Source organism: Palaemon carinicauda, chromosome 10 (assembly GCF_036898095.1).
Source record: "Palaemon carinicauda isolate YSFRI2023 chromosome 10, ASM3689809v2, whole genome shotgun sequence".
Classification (NCBI taxonomy): Eukaryota; Metazoa; Arthropoda; class Malacostraca; order Decapoda; family Palaemonidae; genus Palaemon; species Palaemon carinicauda.
The window spans coordinates 151,041,292-151,064,603 of NC_090734.1; the positions used below are offsets into that span (position 1 = coordinate 151,041,292).

General features: G+C 44.1%; 1 protein-coding gene across 3 annotated transcripts in view; it reads left to right on the plus strand.

The window, feature by feature from the left end:
- Positions 1-23,312, plus strand: part of LOC137648542 (GATA zinc finger domain-containing protein 14-like) — a 471,854-nt gene that overhangs the window by 41,314 nt on the left and 407,228 nt on the right. The window lies entirely within an intron of this gene.

A 23,312-nucleotide genomic window follows, 5' to 3' on the forward strand; every position in this document is an offset into this window, starting at 1 on the left:
AAAAAAAAAAAAAAAAAAAAAAAAAAAAATAAAAAATAAAAAAAATGTTAGGCCTAGTCCTAAACCCTACCTATGACTAGGCAAAGTCAACTAACTACCACGTACAGATACATGGCCGATTGCCTATGGTCTGTAGCGGCAACAAGTAGGAATCGATCTTATAATCATATTCCATATGGTTAAGTTCAAAATGTTGTTAGGATTGTTGCTTTGTGCCTATCCTTAGCTTTTTTTTTTTTATCTATCTATGAAATATTTTACTCCGTCCTGTTATCTATTTCCATTTGTTTAAATTTGATAAATTCTAAACTAACACCACTCGCGACAAGAGAAATAAATGTATAACGATAAACAAAATTTTCTTATATTATCAGGTATATTACCAGTTAACAATTATTAACTTCATAAGGTCAAATTTGCAGCAAATGTTATGTTGACAAGGCTGGCGTAAGTTTCTTTTTATAGTTTATATATGAAAGATCTGTTTTAATGTTATTGTTCTTGAAATATCTTATTTTAATTGTTCATTATTTTTCGTATAGTTTATTTATTTCCTTTTCTCACTAAGCTATTTTTCCCTGTTGGAGCCATTGAGCTTATAGCATCTTTCTTTTCCAACTATGATTGTAGCTTAGATAATAATAATAATAATAACTAGAACAGCGCTCAGTAGAGTGCAGACTTCCGCCACGGCAGCTTATTTGAGACCTTTTGCTCGTCCTTGACCTAGACCTTTGACCTAAGACTTTCAAAATTGAATTACTTCCACGTCTCAGCATAACAATTAATCCCTGAAAGTTTCACTACTCTCTGGGCATAATTGTGGCAGGAAGTTGTTCACGCACAAAAACAAACAGACAAACGGCCGAAAACATAACCTCTTCCAAACTTCGTTGGCAGAGGTAATAATAATATAATGAAGGTACTAAGACAACTCTCAAAAGGTGTTACTGTGAGTTATTTAGGCTACATAACCGCTGAATAGCCTCACCTATCTTATTTCTCTTCCTCTTGTTTTGTTAAAGTTTTTATAGTTTATATAGGAGATATTTATTGTTGTTACTCTTCTTAGAATATTTTATTTTCCTTTTTTCCTTTCCGCACTGAGCTATTTTCCCTGTTGGAGCCCCTGGGCTTATAGCATACTACTTTTCCAACTAGGGTTGTAGCTTAGTAAGTAATAATAATAATTAATAATAATAATAATAATAAGGCCCTAAGTTCATAAATTATTATTATTATTATTATTACTTACTAAGCTACAACCCTAGTTGGAAAAGCAGTATGCTATAAGCCCAGGGGCTCCAACAGGGAAAATAGCTCAGTGCGGAAAGGAAAAAAGGAAAATAAAATATTCTAAGAAGAGTAACAACAATAAATATCTCCTATATAAACTATAAAAACTTTAACAAAACAAGAGGAAGAGAAATAAGACAGGAGAGTGTGCTCGAGTGTACCCTCAAGCAAGAGAACTCTAACCCAAGACAGTGAAAGGCCATGGTACAGAGGCTATGGCACTACCAAAGACTAGAGAACAGTGGTTTGATTTTGGAGTGTCCTTCTCCTAGAAGAGCTGCTTACCATAGCTAAAGAGTCTCTTCTACCCTTACCAAGAGGAAAGTGGCACTGAACAATTACAGTGCAGTAACCCCTTGGGTGATGAAGAATTGTTTGGTAATCTGTGTTGTCAGGTGTATGAGGATAGAGGAGAATATGTAAAGAATATGCCAGACTATTCAGTGTGTATGTAGGCAAAGGGAAAATGAACCGTAACCAGAGAGGAGGATCCAATGTAGTACTGTCTGGCCAGTCAAAAGACCCCATAACTCTCTAGCGGTAGTATCTCAACGGGTGGCTGGTGCCCTGGCCAACCTACTACCTGGAAATGACATGAAATCCTAAAATCAATAATAAAATATCCCCAAACAGGATTGAAATTCATGATTTGGGAAAATATAGGCTATCATCATCATCTCCTCCTACGCCTATTGGCGCAAGGTGCCACAGTTAGATTTCGCCAGTCGTCTCTATATTGAGCTTTTAATTCAATTGAATTGGGAGGATATAAGAAAGATTAAATATGTGTATTTCATAATTTAAGATAAAAAAGTTATGGGGTATTATGGAAGGTGTTAAAGAATAATTTAGTTGTGGGGTAATATAGACATTAATTTCCCTGTATTTGTCTTCAAACGTGACCAACTTCTAAGGACAAGTCAAATCAAAAGTCTGGAAAGTAATCATCAACAAAGACTTAGCTCGTCAGGCAATCTTGGTCGGTTTTATATTTGGCAAGTAAATCAAACAAGCAAACCTGACATAAAAGCATGATTTTATGTGATAAATTTCCTCTTTGTAAAAACATATTTGACTCACAACTTAGAAAGTTCTTTATAAATCAGTTTACCTTTAATAAACTTAGCAGTAACTTACACCTGACGCGCGAATATTTAAACTCGTGAAATTGGGGTTTTAAAAAATTGCACGTGTTACGTCATTCTTCATCACTTGACTCAGTGTTGCCAAATATGGGAATTTATCCCTAGATTTGGGAATATTGGGTGTCTAAGGGGGATATTTTGTACAAATTTCTATGAAGAAACAAAAATTAGTAAGCCTTTATAGTGTTGCAATTACTTTACTTGCGCTTATATGAATTATAGTGAGTAATTTCCATATTAGTAAAGTCTAATTGACCAGAAGAGAATATATTTGTGGAAATAGGAATTTTTGTGTTGTTTTGGGGATTTTTTTTTTACCATGAGTTTTGGGAATTTTTACACTAACCCAGAGTTGCCATTCGTACGATAATTATCGTACATGTACGATTATTTTGGGTCCCGTACGATGTACGATACATACTTTGGGTATATACAATGTATATGTGTGTGTGTTTGATTAAGCAATTATGCTAAAATACCTTGAAATACGCTATATATGTTACTCCTTAATAATCTTGTTCAAAGTGTGTACGATAATTTTGGTTTATAAAACGACAATTTTAAGGCTCATGTACGATAATCCAGTCAAAATAATCTGGGAACCCTGGACTAACCCATCTGGTAACACTGTATTTACTTCCACAGTGCGAACGTCAAATCGTTGTCCATGTCCAGCTGATCTGTGTCTGAAATATGGATATATTTTTATCTAGTGAATTGATTATATTACGAAATTGCGTAAAATATTATATATTTTGAGTATGTGCAGTGATTCGGTAACCGGCATTTCAAGTGAGTGTTGATTATTGTTTGTCTCGGCAGGTGACCTAAAAATGGTCTCATTCACATCATGTTGATTATTTTTCTTCGGATGATGAATAATTCCGTAAACTAGGGAATATATTATTGGTAAACCTCAAGCGTTGTGTTATTTTTGGTAATTTGACTAGCCTTAGGCTACCTAAATATATTGCATAGTGGTTTACCTATGTTGGGTAGACTGCCATAGGCCTATATGTTTCGTATTAATCACATTTATTTCATAAATAAAATTACATTAGTGAATGGTTTCTGGGTTATTTTTCGATTTTATAAATTGATTTTTATCTTGAATTACTTGTATTTCGATTTATCCAAACTGTTTACATGAAACTATATAGGCTACCTTAGCGTTGTCAAAATGATAAAATTTTCATGGAAACACTTTCATGCAACGAATCTTCAGCTTTTGGCTGTTAACATTACCGAAATGAATCGCATTATTGTAGTGTATTACAGGACAATGTAACTAGGCCAAATTCCGTTAAATCATGTTATTTACTATAGGAAAACATTTTCTGTTCGAAATCACACCCTGTAATACAATACAACTCTACCGAACTGTTAACGAATTTTTTTTCAAGGTTCATTATTTTTAAAAGTTCAATAAAATGAGGTAACTTTGCCAGGTTTAAAGAGTTTACTAATCCACTTTTAGGCCAGGCTTGAAGAATTTACTAATCTACTTTTAGGCTAGCCTTGAAGAATTTACCACATGCCTTAAGAATGATTGGTAAATATAAACAGTAACACTGGTATCATGCTCAACGCTCTTCTTGATGAATGCCTTAATTATCATTGTTATTTAACTAGTGGGACAATCAGGATGCTATAAGCCAGAGGGCTCCAAGAGGGATGATAACCCAGTGAGTAAAGGAAACATAGAATAGTGTGCCTGAGTGTACCCTCAAGCAAGAGAATTTTGCCCCAGGACAGTGGAAGACCATGATACAGAGGCTATGGCACTGGTCACGAATAAAGAACAGTGGTTTGACTTTGAAGGGTTTTCCCTAGAAGAGCTGCTGGTAAAATTATAAAACAATACGGGACAATGTTTCTAATATGAAAAACAACATTTCTTAGAGTAAATAATGTGCTTTCAATGAATTTGAGCTTTATTTCCACTGCAAATAAGCTGCTCTACCATTATGGATCCCTCCTTTTCCGACATACACTGGTAGGAACCTTGGACTTTGTGTGAAAACAGGACAAAACGCTATTATTATTATTATTATTATTACTATTACTATCCAAGCTACAACCCTAGTTGGAAAAGCAAGATGCTATAAGCCCAGGGGCTCCAACAGGGAAAAATAGCCCAGTGAGGAAAGGAAATAAGGAAATAAATAAATGAAGAGAACAAATTAACAATAAATCATTATAAAACAAGTAACAATGTCAAAACAGACATGTCATATATAAACTATTAACAACATCAAAAACAAATATGTTATAAATAAACTATAAAAAGACTCATGTCTGCCTGGTCAACAAAAAAGCATTTGCTCCAACTTTGAACTTTTGAAGTTCGACTGATTCAACCACCCGATTAGGAAGATCATTCCACAACTTGGTAACAGCTGGAATAAAACTTCTAGAATACTGCGTAGTATTGAGTCTCGTGATGAAGAAGGCCTGGCTATTAGAATTAACTGCCTGCCTAGTATTACGAACAGGATAGAATTGTCCAGGGAGATCTGAATGTAAAGGATGGTCAGAGTTATGAAAAATCTTATGCAACATGCATAATGAACTAATTGAACGACGGTGCCAGAGATTAATATCTAGATCAGGAATAAGAAATTTAATCGACCGTAAGTTTCTGTCCAACAAATTAAGATGAGAATCAGCAGCTGAAGACCAGACAGGAGAACAATACTCAAAACAAGGTAGAATGAAAGAATTAAAACACTTCTTCAGAATAGATTGATCACCGAAAATCTTGAAAGACTTTCTCAATAAGCCTATTTTTTGTGCAATTGAAGAAGACACAGACCTTATATGTTTCTCAAAAGTAAATTTACTGTCGAGAATCACACCTAAAATTTTGAAAGAGTCATACATATTTAAAGAAACATCAATACTGAGATCCGGATGTTGAGGAGCCACCGTCCTTGACCTACTTACAATCATACTTTGAGTTTTGTTAGGATTCAACTTCATACCCCATAATTTGCACCATGCACTAATTCTAGCTAAATCTCTATTAAGGGATTCACCAACCCTAGATCTACATTCAGGGGATGGAATTGATGCAAAGAGAGTAGCATCATCTGCATATGCAACAAGCTTGTTTTCTAGGCCAAACCACATGTCATGTGTATATAGTATGAAAAGTAATGGGCCAAGAACACTACCCTGTGGAACACCGGATATCACATTCCTATAATCACTATGGTGCCCATCAACAACAACTCTTTGAGATCTATTTCTTAAAAAATCAATAATAATGCTAAGAAACGACCCACCCACTCCCAACTGTTTCAGTTTGAAAACAAGGGCCTCATGATTAACACGGTCAAAGGCAGCACTAAAATCAAGGCCAATCATACGAACTTCCCGACCACAATCAAGGGATTTCTGTACAGCATTGGAGATTGTAAGAAGGGCATCACATGCTCCAAGGCCTTTACGAAAACCAAATTGCAAACTAGGGAGTAGATGATTACCTTCAGCAAACCTGTTAAGACGTTTTGCCAGAAGACGTTCAAAAACTTTAGATAATATGGGAGTTATGGAAATTGGGCGGTAATCAGTGGGACTTGAGCTACCACAAACACATTTACATAGAGGAGTAACATTACCAATTCTCCAACTAGTGCTAAAAGCTCCTCTTCTTGCTAACTTGCGCAAAATAACAGATAACAAATTACATAACACTTTCGAGATTTTTGAAAGGCCACAGAATCCAACAAACCAACCTAACCTAACCTAGTAGTTCCCGGATGACAGACCTAGCACTGAGGGCAATCCCCACAAACTAACTTTCCTAGGTCACAAACCTTGCCAGGTTACAGACCTAGCCAGGGACAAGCCCCCCCCCCCCCCCCATTGAAACCCCCTTCCATGGTTACAGACCTAGCCTGGTGCAAGCCCCCTGGACCCCCTTCCCAGGTCACAAACTAAAAGTAAATCACAAATAAATTTTTACATTATGATAAATTAAATCAAATAAATCCTTACATTGTGAAAAAGTAAATCACCAATATTTCCTTAACTTATGATTGATGCCTACGTCTCTTTTTTGCCTTGGCAATCTTTACAGAAGTGTAGCTGTAGAAAATGTGCTGGTCCTCCCTAAACGCTAAGTCAGAATCGCACTTGGGACATCTTAACCTTTGAAAAATAAGACAACAAGCTTTTTGAAATTTATTCACTTCACCAGAAGTACCGTGAAACTTGGTTATAGCATCCAAATGGCCGATAGAGCAGCCATTACACTTTGTTACGGTGGGCTCCATAATGCACACCAGACACATAATAGCTACAAAGGAACTGGAGCGTTGTCCTCAGAAAACGTGGTGTGTCACAGAACTGCTTATGTCAAAATTGGGCCTTCATACATGACCAAATACTGTATGGTAAACTTCGTCATTTGGTAGAGGAAGGAAGTAGGTGCGTAGGAAGCTGAAACTCGTAATCGTGCAACCAGCTATGCATAAACGTCCGACTTCTGAAATACAAACAATAGAGTGAAATAAATATTTCATGGGAAGAGGATCCCCATAATTTTTGGAACTTTTCTTGGATTTATTATGTGTCCCAGAGAATAATGTATAGAGAAGAAAAGGTTAGTTTCACCATTATTTATCGATTCGCCTGTAAATTTTCCCCACGCAAAACCCTGGTCCCCACTGGGTGGCCCCCCCATAGGTGTAAGCTATATAAGGGTAGCCTATATCTTATTAACTATCATTTGCAATGGAAGTAAAGGTCATATTTGAAGAATACAGGAGCTTTATATACATGTAAGTTCATTTTTTTATTATTAAAGTTTTTCCCGTATATTTCTATAATAATACCAAGCTGCTTACCATAGCTAAAGAGTCTGTTCTACCCTTATCAAGTGGAAAATAGTCACTGAACAATTGCAGTGCAGATGTTAACCCTTAAGTGAATAAGAGTTTTTCAGTTATCTTATTGTTGTCAGGTGTATGGGGAGAGAGAGAGATTTGTAAGTAAAGGAAAGATGAGCTGTAGCCAGGAATTAAAGTCACCTCGTACCAAGTCTTCTCGTTCCCAAATTGTAATGCAGTTGACTGCTACAAGCGGGTACCTACCAGTTTGTGTGGTGATCATGTATATATGTGGTTAGTCTCTAGGGCATTATCCGGCTTGCTAGGGCAATGTCACTGTCCCTTGCCTCTGTCCTTCATGAGCGGCCTTTAAAACCTTTAGAAATGGCTGTTACAGTATCTTGGTAAGCAAATCCATTAGCACTTAGACTGATCCTATATTATATTTGTGATATATGTATGCGAATTAACATTGAGTATTAATAAATAGGACACTTGCCGTACAGCAGTACAAGGTTATGAGCATAAATGATGCGCACCAGTATTATGAACATTGACTCGAAACTTAACATGAAAATATGAAATAATGAGAAGAAAAATTACAAAAGTATACACGTTACTGTAATTGTATCTGCTAGTATATTTGTTAATGAACTAACACTAATTATTCACTAACAAGTCTTAGCTCTGTCGCGGCTTGCTTCGCTTGCAATTAAACTTTATATTATTGCTCATCTGTTGTGGCATGTGGTACATGTTGTGTTATGTGCTTTATCCCAGTGGGTAAGTATTTTGCTGGACAAAAGTTTGGTGACCCAACCCCCTATACAAGACTTGACAGCTTGTAATAACTGATTATTTAGGTACAAAGTGACTATGGTACGAAGTGAAATGGATACAGTGGAACCTCTACATACGATTGTCCTAACAAACGAATTTTCCAACATTCTAAGTAAAATTCGACCAAATTTCTGTCTCAACATACGAAGTGTTGCTCCAACATACGAAGTAAACAATACGCTTACCCGTGGAATTTTCTCGAAAGCGTCCAGCGTCGTTTGTTGTTGACGCCGCTAGACGGCAGCACATTGGAGGGACGCCAATCGAGCGTCACCTTGATCAGTCCTCTCATCACGTGGGCATCGTGTGGTTTTCCTCTATTCGCTCAGCTTTAACAGTTTTTTATCTTGCCTTTTCACGTGTTGTTTTCTGTGTTCCGTAATCATGGGTCCTAAAAAGCTTAGTTTCGGTTCAGGAAGCAGTAGCAGTGGTGAGAAAAAGAGGAAGTCTTTGCTTTCATTAGAATTAAAGCAGGAAATAATAGAAAAGCATGAGCGAGGTGTACACGTTAACGATCTGGCTAAACAATATGGCCGGAATATGTCTACGATCTCGACGATCATAAAACAGAAGTCGGCCATAAAAGCAGTGAAACCTTCGAAGAGGATCACGATTATTTCTAAACGTCGTAGCCCTACTCTGGAAGAGATGGAACGCCTTTTGTTGATCTGGATAAAGGACAAGGAGATTGTTGGTGATACGATCACGGAAACGATCATTTGTGAGAAGGCCAGCGCTATCTACAGTGACTTGAAGGCGGCTGATCCTATGACGGAGGAATTCAAGGCGTCTCGAGGTTGGTTAGAGAAATTTAGGAAACGGACCGGGATTCATTCAGTTGTTCGTCATGGAGAAGCTTCGAGTTCAGACACCAAGGCTGCTAAAGACTTTGTTAAAAAGTTCGAAAGCATCGTGGCGGAGGAAGGTTACGTAGAGCAGCAGGTGTTCAACTGTGATGAAACCGGTCTGTTTTGGAAAAAGATGCCTAATCGAATGTACATTACTGCCGAAGAGAAGAAAATGCCTGGACATAGGCCAATGAAGGATCAGTTGACTCTTGCGCTTTGTGCCAATGCCAGCGGGGACTGCAAAATAAAGCCGTTATTGGTTTACCATTCCGAAAACCCTAGGGCATTTAAAGCACATAGAATTAATAAAGACCTGATAAATGTTCTATGGCGTTCTAATTCTAAGGCTTGGGTTACTAGGCATATCTTTGTGGAATGGGTAAACGTAGTTTTCGACCCTGCTGTCAAGAAGTATCTTCAGGAGAGGAATTTGCCTTTGAAGTGCTTGCTTTGTTTGGACAAGGCACCCGCTCACCCCCCCCCCCGGACTCGAAGATGATATCATCGACGAATACAAATTCATCAAGGTGTTGTATCTTCTACCGAATACCACCCTTATCCTCCAGCCCATGGACCAGCAAGTCATCTCTAATTTCAAAAAGCTTTACACCAAGCACTTATTTAAGCAGTGCTTTAATGTCCCAACTTAACTTTGCGTGAATTTTGGAGGATCCACTTTAATATTGTGCACTGCTTAAAGGTCATTGTTCAGGCTTGGGAGGGAGTAACTCGTCGGACCCTGAATTCCGCTTGGAAGAAGCTTTGGCCTGATGCTGCTGCTCCCAGAGATTTTGAAGGTTTTGGCCCCGAGAATGAACCTGTGGTTGCCACCGAGGAAGACGTTGAGAGATTGTATCCCTTGGCAAGTCCATGGATCTGGGGGTGGATGAAGATGACATCACCAAACTCGTCGATGAGCATCACGAAGAGCTCACCACCGAGGAACTCAAGGAGCTGCAAGCCATGCAGCATGATGAGTTCCAAGCGCAGTTGAGTGAGTCGGAGGAGATCGAGGAGGTAGGCGAAATCTTAGGTACGGCGGAAATAAAACAGATGTTGACATATCATCAACACGTTGTTGATTTCATAGACAAGCATCACCCACAAAAACTTCAGGTTTACCTTGTTGTTGCGCAGTTCGATGATGTTTGCTTAATGCATTTTAGAAAAAGCCGTACAAAGCAACTCTTCTCCCAATAGTTTCTTTAAAAACTCTTAAAAACGGTCTAGTGATCATGATGAAAAGAAAGAAAGTGAAGCAAAGAAAAGGAAGACCGAATCGAGTGAAAGTGAAGAAAATTAAAAAATAAGAAAAGAAAAAATGTAAAAAAAAAAAAAATAAAATTATAAAAAGAAAAAAAAATAAGCTAAGTTAAAGTTCACGTAGTAATGTAAGTTAGTGTAAGTTATCGTACACGTTATCGTACAAAATCACCGTCCCTACCTCCTCGCTGATCTTCCGTCTCCTCCTGCGTAGAAGTCCCTACACCTGCGCTGGCCTGTCGCTAAGGTAAAGTGTTACATTACAACCCGTTTTTTATTTATTATTTCATTATTATTATTCTTATTTTTTGGTTTGTTATATGTATTTTTTATACAGGTATTGTATTAATGTATTGTGTAATTATGTGTAGCCATTTATTAAGGATTTATGATGGGTTTTTAGGCTGAGGAACGAATTAAATAGATTACTATGTATTCTTATGGGAATATTTGCTCCAACATATGATCATTTTAACATACGAAGCAGTTTCTGGAACGAATTAAGATCGTATGTAGAGGTATCACTGTATGAGGGGACCTGATGCCTTAGCTAGAAGGTATCCAAAGGACCCAGTAACACTCTAGCAATAGTATCTCACCGGGTGGATGGTGTCTTGCTCAGCGTATTACCTACATGTATATAACATTTGTTGATATTCCATTTTCCCTTAACATTAGGATCTGGTCACCAGTTATGATTTCAAACTTATTTTCCTGTCTGAAAAAACCGTATTTTCCCGGGGATACAACTAATCCAACTTAGGACACCTTGTCCTCATCCAGTTGGGTACTATGACCCTGGTGACCCTCCCCCTAAGACGCCATTTTGATACCTTGACTTAAGTGTCCCGCCCAATTGTTTGTAGGTGCGATTCTGAAGTTATCCCTTTAATTTGATGATAGTGTTCTAGATAGAGGAAGGGGTTAATGAAAGGGACTGCTTTCCATTGCTTAGTATTTGTCTTATTTAAAGAAAATAAAGGCCTTTGTATTCAGAAACAGTAGGAACAACAACATAATTTCTTGGTCTTTCTATTACAAAATTTCCTGTGAGCTGGCAAACATAGTACTATACTAAGCTGAATAAGCAACAACAGTGTTGACCTAGTACTGGCCCTAAATGACTGCCTTCCTTAGTACAAGGAAATGTTTAAAGAACTAGTGCTAGGTAAGGCTGAAAGACCCAAATTTAACACACTACTAGGTACACACACACGCAGATTGCCTGGAGCTTTTGCGGCCATAGCCTTCAAAGGCACTTTGTTCCGTAACTGGAATACAAATCACGCTATTTAATAGGTGTTTGTTCTGTAACCGAAATAAAAACCACGCTATTTAAATAGGATTGGGTATTACTTTTGGCGTAGCTGAAATGACGAGCCATTAGAATTTTAACGAGGGTTTACTACCCCCTCGCTAGTTAGCGAGGGGGTAGGGGAGGGGTAGCTAGCTACCCCTCCCCCCTCACACACCGGTGAACTAGTTCACTTTACTTTTGGCTTGGGTGATGGGCAGACGTGTCTGCTCCCACCCCCGTTTTGACAGCCATTAATGCTTTTTGTCTTTTACTTACTTTTTTTTACTTAATATATATATAAACATTTGTGTTTATGTATATATTTGTGTATAGAAATATAGTAAGTTTCCTTTTCAGTGTTTGTGCTGTGTGTGTAGTGTACGACATCGTCGCCGGCGTAGTACCAGGCCACCACGGTTTCACTTCGTGGGGTGCGGCCTCTCCCTTGGTCCTTCGGTCGTTCCTTCGGCTTCCGATAATTCGGCCACCGTGGGGAATCGTCATCGCTGGACTTTCTTCATTCATCTGTTTTCTCCGCAGTTCCTACTTTCCTACGGGGAACTTGGATTCTCAGTGAAGGGAACGTGGGAGTTTAGATTGTCTATGGTCTCTCTCTCTACTCGAGGTCGTTCACCCTTTTACTACTACTACGTACTATTACGGAAGCTTCTTTCCCGTGCGGTTTGGGTTGCTATTCTGTTTATTTATCTCAATTATTTTTAATGAATCTAATTGTATTTTTTTAACTTGTCAGTATTCTGGGAGAACACTTCCCTTCGGGAGTCAGTGGTTGTTACTATTTGTGAACATTCTTAGATGAATTACATAATTATAATTCTGTTATAATTCTGTTTGTTCCTACACTAAATACAAACCCTCATTCTTTACTATAGGGGATATTCTAGCGCGAGCTGGAAAATACGGCAGAAAAGCCTTAACAAGGTCGTTAACGACCGGACAGGTAATTACCCACCTGACGGTGGTGGGGGACCGCCGGTCGGTAGCTGCTGTTTTTCTTCAATCGAATTCTAGCCGTCGCAGTGGTAACACCACTGCTCCTGCTTTGCTGGCAGACTAGCCTTTTTTTTTTTTTTTTTTTTTTTTTTTTTTTTTTTTTTTTTTTTTTTTTTTTTTTTTTCTGATTAATCTTTTTTTTTTTTTCTTTGTAGATGATGTCCTCTATTTTGAGAAAGTGTTCATGATGCCTTTATGTCACCACTGGATGTGGATCCTCTTTCCCTATGCCCCGTTATGGAGGTCTTGGGTGTTCTGCTACCCTGCGGAGGATGGGTTCCCCTGCCAAGTATGTAGAGGTGGTCTTCACAGTACCTTCTCCTCCTCCTCCTCCTCCACTTCATTGTCCTCCCCTCTTCGGGGGCTAGGAAGGAGAGATAGAGAAGAGTAAAAGGAGAGATCACACTCCTTTGCCCAGTCGTTCTCTCCGGAGTCAGGCGACTTAGGAGGAGACATAATCGTTCTTGCTGTTCCTCGCCTTCTGTCTCTTCACGAGATGTCTCGCCGCTAGACTTAGCGCTCTTGTCACAAACTTAAGAGTGCTTCCTTCTTACCTTAACATAGGGCATCAAGAACATATGCTCCAACATGCCCATACGCTCCAGCAAGAGCATAACTCCATCACGCGCCATGCGCTCACCTGCGCACAAACTCCTGGGCGCCACCATTCTTCTGGGCAATGGCACTCTCCTGCGCGATGGCACTCTCCTGCGCGCCAGTGCTCTCCTATGCGCTCCCGCGTGCCAACATTCTTCTGCACGTGCGCATACGCGCCCAACACCATCCTACGCGACAGGTAAAACCTGCGCGTCAACTTTCTACTGTTAGAAGCTCTTCTGACAATGCAGCCATGCTGCCTTCTCCCGCTGCGCCAGTGCTTACCAACGCGCTAGCGCTTTGCAACATGCCAGCGCTTATCAGCGCCCCAGCACTTACCGGCGCTCCAGCCTTCTCCCGCATCCGCAAGGATATGTGAGCACGCCCGCATGATTCCGCTATGGGGAATTTTCTCCTGCGCGCAAGCGCGCGCTCCCTACGGCTGGCACAGACGTGCGAGATAACTCTCCCGCACGCCCGTTTACGCCTTCACCTAGATATTCTCACCGAAGAGATAGGCGAAATAGGAAGAGACTTTATCATTCTCGCTCTTTCTCGCCTTCTGTCTCTCCCCGAGACTTCCTGCCTCGAGATTATATACACTCGTGTCACAAACCTGAGAATAACGATCCCTCTCATCATCGTTCTGCCTTGCTTTTGTCGTCATGCGAGGGACCATCTAAGAAACCAGGAGCGTGGCCAAGGGCAAAGCACGTCCTGACCTCGAACCCTCTTCTTCGCATATTAGTTTGAGGGTCTCCGTCCGCTCTAGAAAAAGTCAGATTGAGCGCTTCTTGTTTTTCTCTCTATCTTCAGAGAGATCGCTCTTGCCTTTGAATTCTCGATCTCTGATCCTTTGGGGTCTCTTGACAAGGAAACCTCGGTTTCCCGGTGCGCTATCCCTTCGTTTTCTCACAACTAGTTGCTGAAACCTCGGATTTTTGTGTATTTAGTCTCGCTGACACTTCGGTGTCTCGTGACAGAGACTTCCGTTTTCCCGTTGCTCTAGCCCTTTGGGTTCTCGCAACACAAACTCAGGGGCACGCACGTTCACGCTGAACCTTCGGGTTCTCGCAACACAACCTCTAGGGGCACGCACGATCATGCTGAATCTACGGGTTCTCGTGACACAAGTCATCAAGAGTGTTACTCTTAGGTCAGAGAGTCTTCGGACTCTTGTCACGCGGAGTGTTCGCGTACGCCCATCCAACACTACACTCATAACAATCAAGAGTTTTATTCTTATGGCAGAGTCTTCAGACCCCAGTCACGCAGGTGTTCGCACACAATTAGCGCTACACATGCAAATCTCCGATCATACACTCGCGGTCAATCCCTCGCTCCCGTGTTTCAGACAGGACAACCTCCCTTATTCCTTTGCTCCATAATGAGTTAAGGATTTCGAATCTCTCGGAAACCTCGAAAGAAGATGCAAGGGTTCGCCCCTTCTTCTCTTCGGTTGAGAGCAGAAGGGAAAAGGGAGACGTGTTAGAGAGGCTAAAAGAAAACATCTAGATAGCAGCGATGTAGAAGGCGATGCCGAGGGCTTCGCCCGCTCTATTCATTATCCTGCGCTTCATGTGGCAGCTCATGAGCTGCCCATGTTACGAGGTAACACTCGTTGTCAACCTGCAACTTGATCAACTTACTGGGAAAATTAGATTGCTGACAGGAGGTTTGCCTCCAGGGATTAGAGATCCTTCCCTTACGAGGGAGTGATAACCTTCCTCGGAATTGGACTGCGTGAAAGATCCATCTCCCTTCAGAGGGAAAGCTTCCCCACTTCAGACAGTCAGCAACCTTCCCTCCTTCGTAAGGAGTTGCAAACAGCTCAATGAGTTTCACCTCTGCTATCTCGTTCCCGAAGACTGTGCTTTCTCCCCTGGAGCTGGGGAAAAGCAAGTCTACGGCTTATGCCTCCTTCTGTGGGAACTTCTCCCTGGGAATATGCTTGGCTCAGGCGATGTCCTTCATCGGGAGGATTTCTCTCTCGTTCATGAGAAGAGATTTTTACGCCTACGTTTTTTCCGTAAAACTGGGAGAAAACTTGCCTTAAAATATGCACTCATTCAGAAGATCATCTCTCTCGTTCGCGAGAGAGAGATTATTATGCCTTCGCTTTTTTCCCATAGAACTGGGGGAAAGCTTGTCTTAGGCAATGTTTTTCTTCGGGAGAACTTCTTTCTCGTTCGCGAGAGAGATTATTAAGCCTATGCTTTTTTCCCCCATGAATAGGGAGAAAGCTTGTCTTAGGCCAAGTCCCCCTTCGGGAGGACTCCTTTCTCGTTCACGAGAGGGAGTTTTTTATGCCTACGTTTTTTCCCTAGAACCAGGAGAAAACTTGTCTTAAGCGACGTCCTCCTTTGGGAGAACTTCTCTCTTGTCCGCGAGAGAGAAATTATTACGCCTATGCTTTTTTCCCGTAGATCTGGGAGAAAGATTGCCTTAGGCGATGTCCTCCTTCTCCCCCATATCTGGGGATCCTAGCCTGTAACCAGTTTCAGCTGGACTCGCCAATGGAAATAAGGTATGATACTTGTCTGATTCCTCTCACAGAGTATAAGTTATACTCGTGGTCACGAGGTTTCCCCTTGGCAAGGTCGGGGGAATCCTAAGTTTGAAGGGGTCCGAGTCGAATGTTCCTGACCCACTTCATCCTGAAACATTTGTTTCCATGAAGTTGCAAACCTTCAGTCATACTAAGATTCTGGGAATCTACAAAGAAAGAAGATAACGGAAGATTGTTGCTCAAAAGAGTCTAGTCTGAGGACTATCTTCCCTAAAGATAGGGAACTCCTTGGCCACCATGGCCTCAAGACTAAGTCTCCTATAGTAAAGAATCAGGGTTTGTATTTAGTGTAGGAACAAATGACAAACTTATAAAGAGAGTTTGTATTTTTCCTAACATACAAACCCAAATTCTTTACACAAATCTTCCCTCCATCACCACCCCCCTAGGATAGTCCTAACTAGAATCCGATTGAAGGTAAACAGCAGCTACTGACCAGCGGTCCCCCACCACTGTCAGGTGGGTAATTACCTGTCCGGTCGTTAACGACCTTGTTAAGGTTTTTCTGCCGTATTTTCCAGCTCGCGCTAGAATATCTCCTATAGTAAAGAATTCGGGTTTGTATGTTAGGAAAAATACAAACTCTGTTATAAGTTTATCATTTTTGTTACAGTTCTCCGCCCTCCCCCTTCTTCCGTGAATGTCAATGGGGAGGAGGGTGCATACTTAATTTGTAATTCTTATGTTTTCTATTCCCTCGGGGTTTCTCTTCGGAGTTCCTCCCCGGGGAATTTCTGTTAACTAATTATTTATTTTATTTTCCCAGTTAATGATGCAATTATTCTTTGTTTGCCTAAAGTGTGCCAACGAAGCAGAGCTGTCCTGTTTGTGCCTGGGGAGTCTGCTGTTGCTGCCGTCTTCTCTAGGACATCGTCATGGGCGTGATCCCTTCTCTTAGAAGTTCTCCCGTGACAACTATCAGCTCTTTAGTTCATCTTAGAACGCTAAGGAGGTTTGCCTCCAGGGGTAGGTAATTTCCCTTCCGAGGGAGGTTCCCTTCCCAGATGTGAGTTTTTCCCCTGCAGAGGGGGAACTTCTCATACCTTAATAATTCATGGATGGGTTTTCCTGGTCCTCAGGCAGTTATGCTCTTGGTGCTAAGCGACGGCACTTGTAACCATGCTCAAAGAGCTGAGCGGTTGCAAGGCCGGGTGCATGGAAACTTCAGGTGGCTATGCTCTTGGGGCTGAGCGGTTGCACCTGCAGCTATGCTCAAGGGGCTGAGCAGCTGCAGGATCAGTCTTGTGACCTCCCTCGTTCGCAAGTGAGGCCACTCATAAGGACTCCTCTTCGGAGAATTGCTCCTTATAGGTCAGCTTGCTGATCCAACGGCCCTAAGGGGCGCCATCACCAGTGTCTTCAAGTAGAGGCCAATCATAGAGACTTCTCTTCGGAGGATTGTTCCTGTTTAGATCATCTTGCTGTTCGGGTCCTCTCCGCAGAATTGTTCGCCATCTCCTAGACCTGCTGACACTGCGGGTGCCCACGCACCCCGTTATACAACGGGCACCAGTCTCTTCGGGGCAAAAGGGGCTTTCTCACACTGTGAGTAAGTCCCTTAAGCGCCAGGTATCCCCTGCGTGCCAATGTTTTCCAGCGCGCTCGCCTACTGTTCCTGCTGTTCCTGAGACTTCCATCCAGAGGAATTCTGTTCCAGGGACTATTCCTGAGTTAGTGCACAGGCGCTCACCAGAACTTCCAGTGTTGATCGTCCCAGTTCCTGATCGTCCTGTCAGCTGTCCCTTCATCCTAGCGCGCGTGCTCGTGCTCTCCGACGATCTTCTTCCGCCAACGATCTTCTTCCGCCAACGATCTTCTTCCGCCAACGATCTTCATACGCGCGCAAGCGCCGACAATCTTCTTTCGCGCGCAAGCGCTGACGATCTTCTTATGCGCAAGCGCCGACGATCTTCTTACGCGCAAGCGCCGACGATCTTCATACACGCCAGCACCGCCGATCTTCATACGTGCCAGCGCCGCTGATCTTCATACGCGCCAGCGCCGACGATCTTCATACGCGCAAGCGCCGACGATCTTCTTACGCGCGCAAGCGCCGATGATCTTCTTACGCGCGCAAGCGCCGACGATCTTCAAGTAACGTTGATCTTCTTACGCGCGCAAGCGCAGACGATCTTCTTTCGCGACCAAACGCTGATGATCTTCATACGCACGCAAGCGCCGACGATCTTCAAGTGCCGTCGATCTTCTTACGCGCGCAAGCGCCGACGATCTTCTTTCGCGAGCAAGCGCTGACGATCTTCTTAAGCGCGCAAGCGCCGACGATCTTCAAGTGCCGTCGATCTTCCTACGCGCGTAAGCGCCGACGATCTTTTTGGCAGACGATCTTCTTTGGCGCGCTATCGCTGACGACCTTCCTACGCACGTAAGCTTCGACAATCGTCCGCGCACAGGCTCCGATGGTTCCCCACGCCGACGATCTTCTTACGCGCTCAAGCGCCAACGATCTTCTTACGCGAGCAAGTGCTGATGATCTTCTTACGCGCGCAAGCGCCGACGATCTTCAAGTGCCGTCGATCTTCCTACGCGCGTAAGCGCCGACGATCTTCTTTGGCACGCTAGCGCTGACGATCTTCCTACGCACGTAAGCTCCGACAATCGTCCGCGCACAGGCTCCGATGGTTCCCCACGCCGACGATAGATCTTCTTACGCTCGCAAACGCCAACGATCTTCTTGCGCGCACAAGCGCCGACGTTCTTCAAGCACCGTCGATCTTTAAGCGCTGTCGATCTTTAAGCGCTGTCGATCTTCTTTCGCGCACAAGCGCCAACAATCTCGTATGCGCGCACGCACCAACATTCTCACGGGCTCTTCATTCTGTTCCTGCACGTCATTCTGATTCCTGCTCACCCTATGAAGTCTCGCCTTTGCGCTCGAGTGCCCGTTTTCAACGGTCTCTCGCCCACGACCCCTAGGTTTTTCCCATCACACGAGCGCCAGCGCGCTCCCTCTACTGAGGTGAGGCTTTCTTCCACCGCAGCTAATGGGAGAAATGCCACCTCGAGCAGGAGAATCGCCCCGTGTTGATGCGAGAAGAGCCCTTAGACTTCGTTGTTGGAGTCCCGTATCCCTCCTAGGAGGGAATCGAAGGACTCGAAGAGTCCCCCCAAGTAGAGCCTTTTGGTGACGGGAGACTTTGCTGCCAGCTCTCCAGGGGGAGAGCAGCAAGAGTCAGAGCATGGCTTCTGGCAGGTCTTGACACTGATGAGGCATCTCAATGGGTTTAAGGACCCTGAGGTTCCTCCTCGTGAGGGCAAGGACACGGTCCTGGACCGAGTCTTTGGCACTCAGAAACCCGTTAAGGCCAGTGCGGTTTTGCCCTGGTCCCAAGGGGCGAAGAGGGCCAGGGATAAGGTTGAGGGCCAGCTCTCCGAGCGCGCCTCCTCCAGCCGTTCCACTACTGGCAACAAGCTCCTCCCACCTCCACCAGAGGAGGTATTTTGAGATCATGGAGGAGTCTGGCTTAGCTCTTTCGTTGCACTCTGTGGAATAGCTCACCAAGGGAGTCCCTCTCAAGAGACACTAGCCGGCAAGTGACTTTCTCGGCAACAGAAATCCTAAGCCAGGAGAAGGTCGGGAAGTGCGCCATGCAGGCTACTTCGTGGCTGGACGTCTGGTTGGGGTCTCTTGGCATCCTGTTGCGATTCGAGGATCTGTCCAAAGAAAGCACCAGGAAGGCACTGGGGACCTTCCTCCTTTCAGGCACCCGCACTATTGAGTTCTGGCCCTCCAAGCCTCGAACTTGTGGGCCAATTCGATCTTGAAAGGACGTGATGCGGTGGCAGGAAGGTTCCTTTCGAAGGTCCCGGCCTTCGAAATCGGCAAGCTCAGACAGTCTTCCCTTATGGGAAAGAGTCTGTTTGAGCCTAAAGAGGTGGAACAGGCAGCTGAGAGGTGGAGGAAATCCAATCAGGACTCTCTCCTCCAGAGGGCTCTTACAACGAAGCCCTACAAACCTCCAGCACCTCAACAACCTCACCCGTCCAAGACGACGAAACTGGCAGTGGCAGCAAAGATGACAGTGTCCAAACAGCAGCCCTTTCCTGTCAAAGACAAGAAGGGCAAAAAGCCAGGGGTGGCAAGAATCGTAGAGGCAGTGGCCAAGGCCGCAAACGCTAGGATTGGCAATCCCTCTGCATGTCCACCAGTGGGGCGATGCCTACAAAGTTGCGCATTCAGGTGGCAGCAACTCGGGGCCGATTCCTGGATGATTTCCGTAATCAGTCAGGGATACCGCGTCCCGTTCACAACATCTCACCTCCCATGACAGTGAATCCAGTGTCGCTGAGCTCCTATGCCATGGGATCGGCAAAGGGGCTAGCCCTACGGGCAGAAGTTGAAACCATGCTAAAGAAGGATGCTCTCCAAGAGATCGTAGATGGTTCCCCAGGCTTCTTCAGTTGACTCTTTCTTGTAAAGAAGGCGTCTGGAGGCTTGAGACCAGTCATCGACCTCTCAGCTCTGAACAGGTTTGTCAAACAAACTCCGTTCAGCATGGAGACAGCAGGCACGGTCAGACTTGCAGTGAGACCACAAGACTTCATGTGTACACTGGATCTGAAGGACGCGTACTTCCAGATCCCAATCCATCCGTCTTCAAGGAAGTAAAGATTCAGCCTAGACAACAAGATCTACCAGTTCAAGGTGCTGTGTTTCGGTTTCTCCACAGCACCTCAGGTTTTCACCAGTGTTCACCCTGATCTCTTCGTGGGCACACAGGATCGGCATTCATCTACTCCATTATATGGACGACTGGCTGATCCTAGCAGACTTTTTCGACACCGGGACAAGCTTCTGGGACTTTGCCAAGATCTAGGGATCATGGTAAATCTCGAGAAGTCTTCTCTGCTTCCATCTCAACGACTGGTATATCTAGGCATGATATTGGACACCAATCTCCACAAAGCCTTTCCATCAGACGACTGGATAGCAAGGCTGAGGAAGGTCGCAGATCCTTTCCTCAGACGAGAAGAACTCCCAGCCCAATCGTGGTTACGTCTCCTCGGTCACCTTTCCTCTCTAGCCCGTCTAGTTCCAAATGGGCGCCTCAGGATGAGATCCCTGCCATGGTGGCTCAAGTCCGGTGGAATCAAGGTCACGATTCCCGGACATTTTGGTCCCTATGGGTCCTGCGGAACGGACGGACCTTCAATGGTGAGTGACAGACGAAAACCTCCGAATGAGAGTGGCTCTTCTCGTCCTCCCCCCGGATTTGATGCTGTTCTCGGACGCCTCAAAAGAAGGGTGGGGGGCCCACGTTCTGAACCACAGGACCTCAGGCCTATGGTCAGAATCAGAAAAGTGCCTCCACATAAACCTGCTAGAGATGAAGGCCGTCTATCTGGCACTTCAACAGTTCTGACAGTACCTGGCGGGTCACTCCGTGGTTTTGATAAGCGACAACACCACAGTAGTGGCTTACATCAACAAGCAGGGAGGTACCTTTTCACAACAGCTATCCCATCTTGCAGTAGAGATACTGAGATGGACCGAAGTCCACTTGATTCCACTATCGGCTCGCTTCATTCCGGGCAAAAGGAATGTGCTCGCCGACAGTCTGAGCAGGGCATCCCAGATAGTGAGTACCGAGTGGTCTTTGGATCCTCTAGTAGCCAACAAAGTCCTGACTTTGTGGGGTTCCCCGACCGTGGATCTGTTCGCGAAAGCCTTGAATTTCAAGCTTCCGCTGTACTGCTCCCCAGTCCCGGACCCCAAGGCACTCTGGCAAGATGCCTTCCAACAACGGTGGGTTAACATCGGCATTTATGCCTTTCCCCCGTTCTGTCTGATGAGAAGGGTGCTTAACAAGACCAGAATATCAGTCGACCTGTCAATGATCTTAGTAGCTCCGGTATGGCATCACGCAGAGTGGTTCCCGGACCTTCTGCAGCTCCTGACGGAACTCCCGAGAGAACTCCCTCCTCGACACGAGCTACTCAAACAACCACACTCCAACATCTCCCACAAAGCTGTAGCATCGCTGCGTCTTCACAGAGAGAGGTTTTTCGCAACAAAGTTGCGGAAAAGATGTCTCGACACTTGCGAAAGTCATCCGCAGGGGTCTACCTGGCGAAGTGGAGAGTCTTCTGTGGTTGGTGTCGTGGAAGGGGTATCTCTCCACTCGATGCCACTATTCCAGCAATAGCGGAGTTTCTCGTGTATTTGCGGGAAGAGATGCGCCTTTCAGTCTCGGCAGTGAAAGGTATTACTCAGCCTTAAGTCTTGCCTTCAGGCTAAAAGGAATGGACACTTCCTCCTCGCTGGAACTACTCATACGAAGTTATGAACTTACCTCCCCTCAGTCGGAAGTGAGACCTCCTCCAGGGAGCGTGGTTCGAGTCCACAGGTCTCTTAAGAGACCTTCGTTCGAACCATTATGCCAGGCTTCAGATCGCCACCTGACTTGGAAGACGGTGTTCCTACTAGCTTTGGCCTCGGCCAAGCAAGTCAGCGAACTTCATGGTCTCTCATATGACATCACCCATTCAAGGGGATGGGTAGAGCTAACGTTCAGGTTCGTCCCTGAGTTTGTGGCTAAGATTTCGAATCTCCGTTCTGTAGCAGATGACCCAGACCATCTCTTACTGTGCTCTGTAAGGAGTTTGAGGCTCTATCTTAAGAGAACAGCTGCAATTCATCCTCGAGTGCAAGAATTGTTTGTAAGCACAGGAAGGACGAAGAGGAAGGTCACTAAGAACACTATCTCAGCATGGATTCGCAGGGTCATCCACCATTCCCTAAATCCAGACCCTCCTCCGTCACGTCGCCCTAGAGTACACGATGTCAGAGGCATCGCTACGTCCCTGGCATTCAAGAGAAACTACTCAGTGATGCAGGTTCTACAAGCAGGGGTTTGGAAGTGTCAAACAACCTTCAGAGCCCACTACCTGCAGGACGTGACCCACAGGAGGCTCGATACGTTCTCTATCGGCCCTGTGGTGGCTGCACAACAGCTGGTTTAAACCTCAGGCTCCTTAATGGACAAGCAGCAGAAGGTTGAGGGCATTGTTACCCGGTTTTAGTCTGCATGAATGAAAAGATATGCCTGGCCCTTATTCTTTTCTTCATCCTCCCCTCTCTTGGGGAAAGCAGCATCTTGGGTTCTCTGCGCAGCTGACCTCAAACCACTGCAGGTAAACCATGCTTCCTTGTGTTCCTAGTATTAAGATAATACTGTCACATCCCCCATACCCTTACGAGGTGGTATTGGGAACGTCCTAACCTAGAATTCCATCTAATGGACTCCATGTCATCTTCCTAGGACAAGTCACACTTCATTCCTTCACACACACGCTTTCGTAGGCCGCGGTCCTTGCAGAGCAAGGTGCTTGCGAGGTGCAGGGACTCCTTATCTCGAGTTCTACACACTCAGATACTGAGTCCCCGGGCAAAAGCCAAAAGCCAGTAACGGCTGGGACTTACCACTCTTCCTAAGGGTAAAGTCACCCTATTTAAATAGCGTGGTTTGTATTTCAGTTACGAAACAAATGACAAATTTGAAGATAATTTGTATTTTTCCTAACCATACAAACCTTAGCTATTTAATCAAACTTGCCCGCCAGCCCTGTCCCCCGAGAAGTCCTACCTCT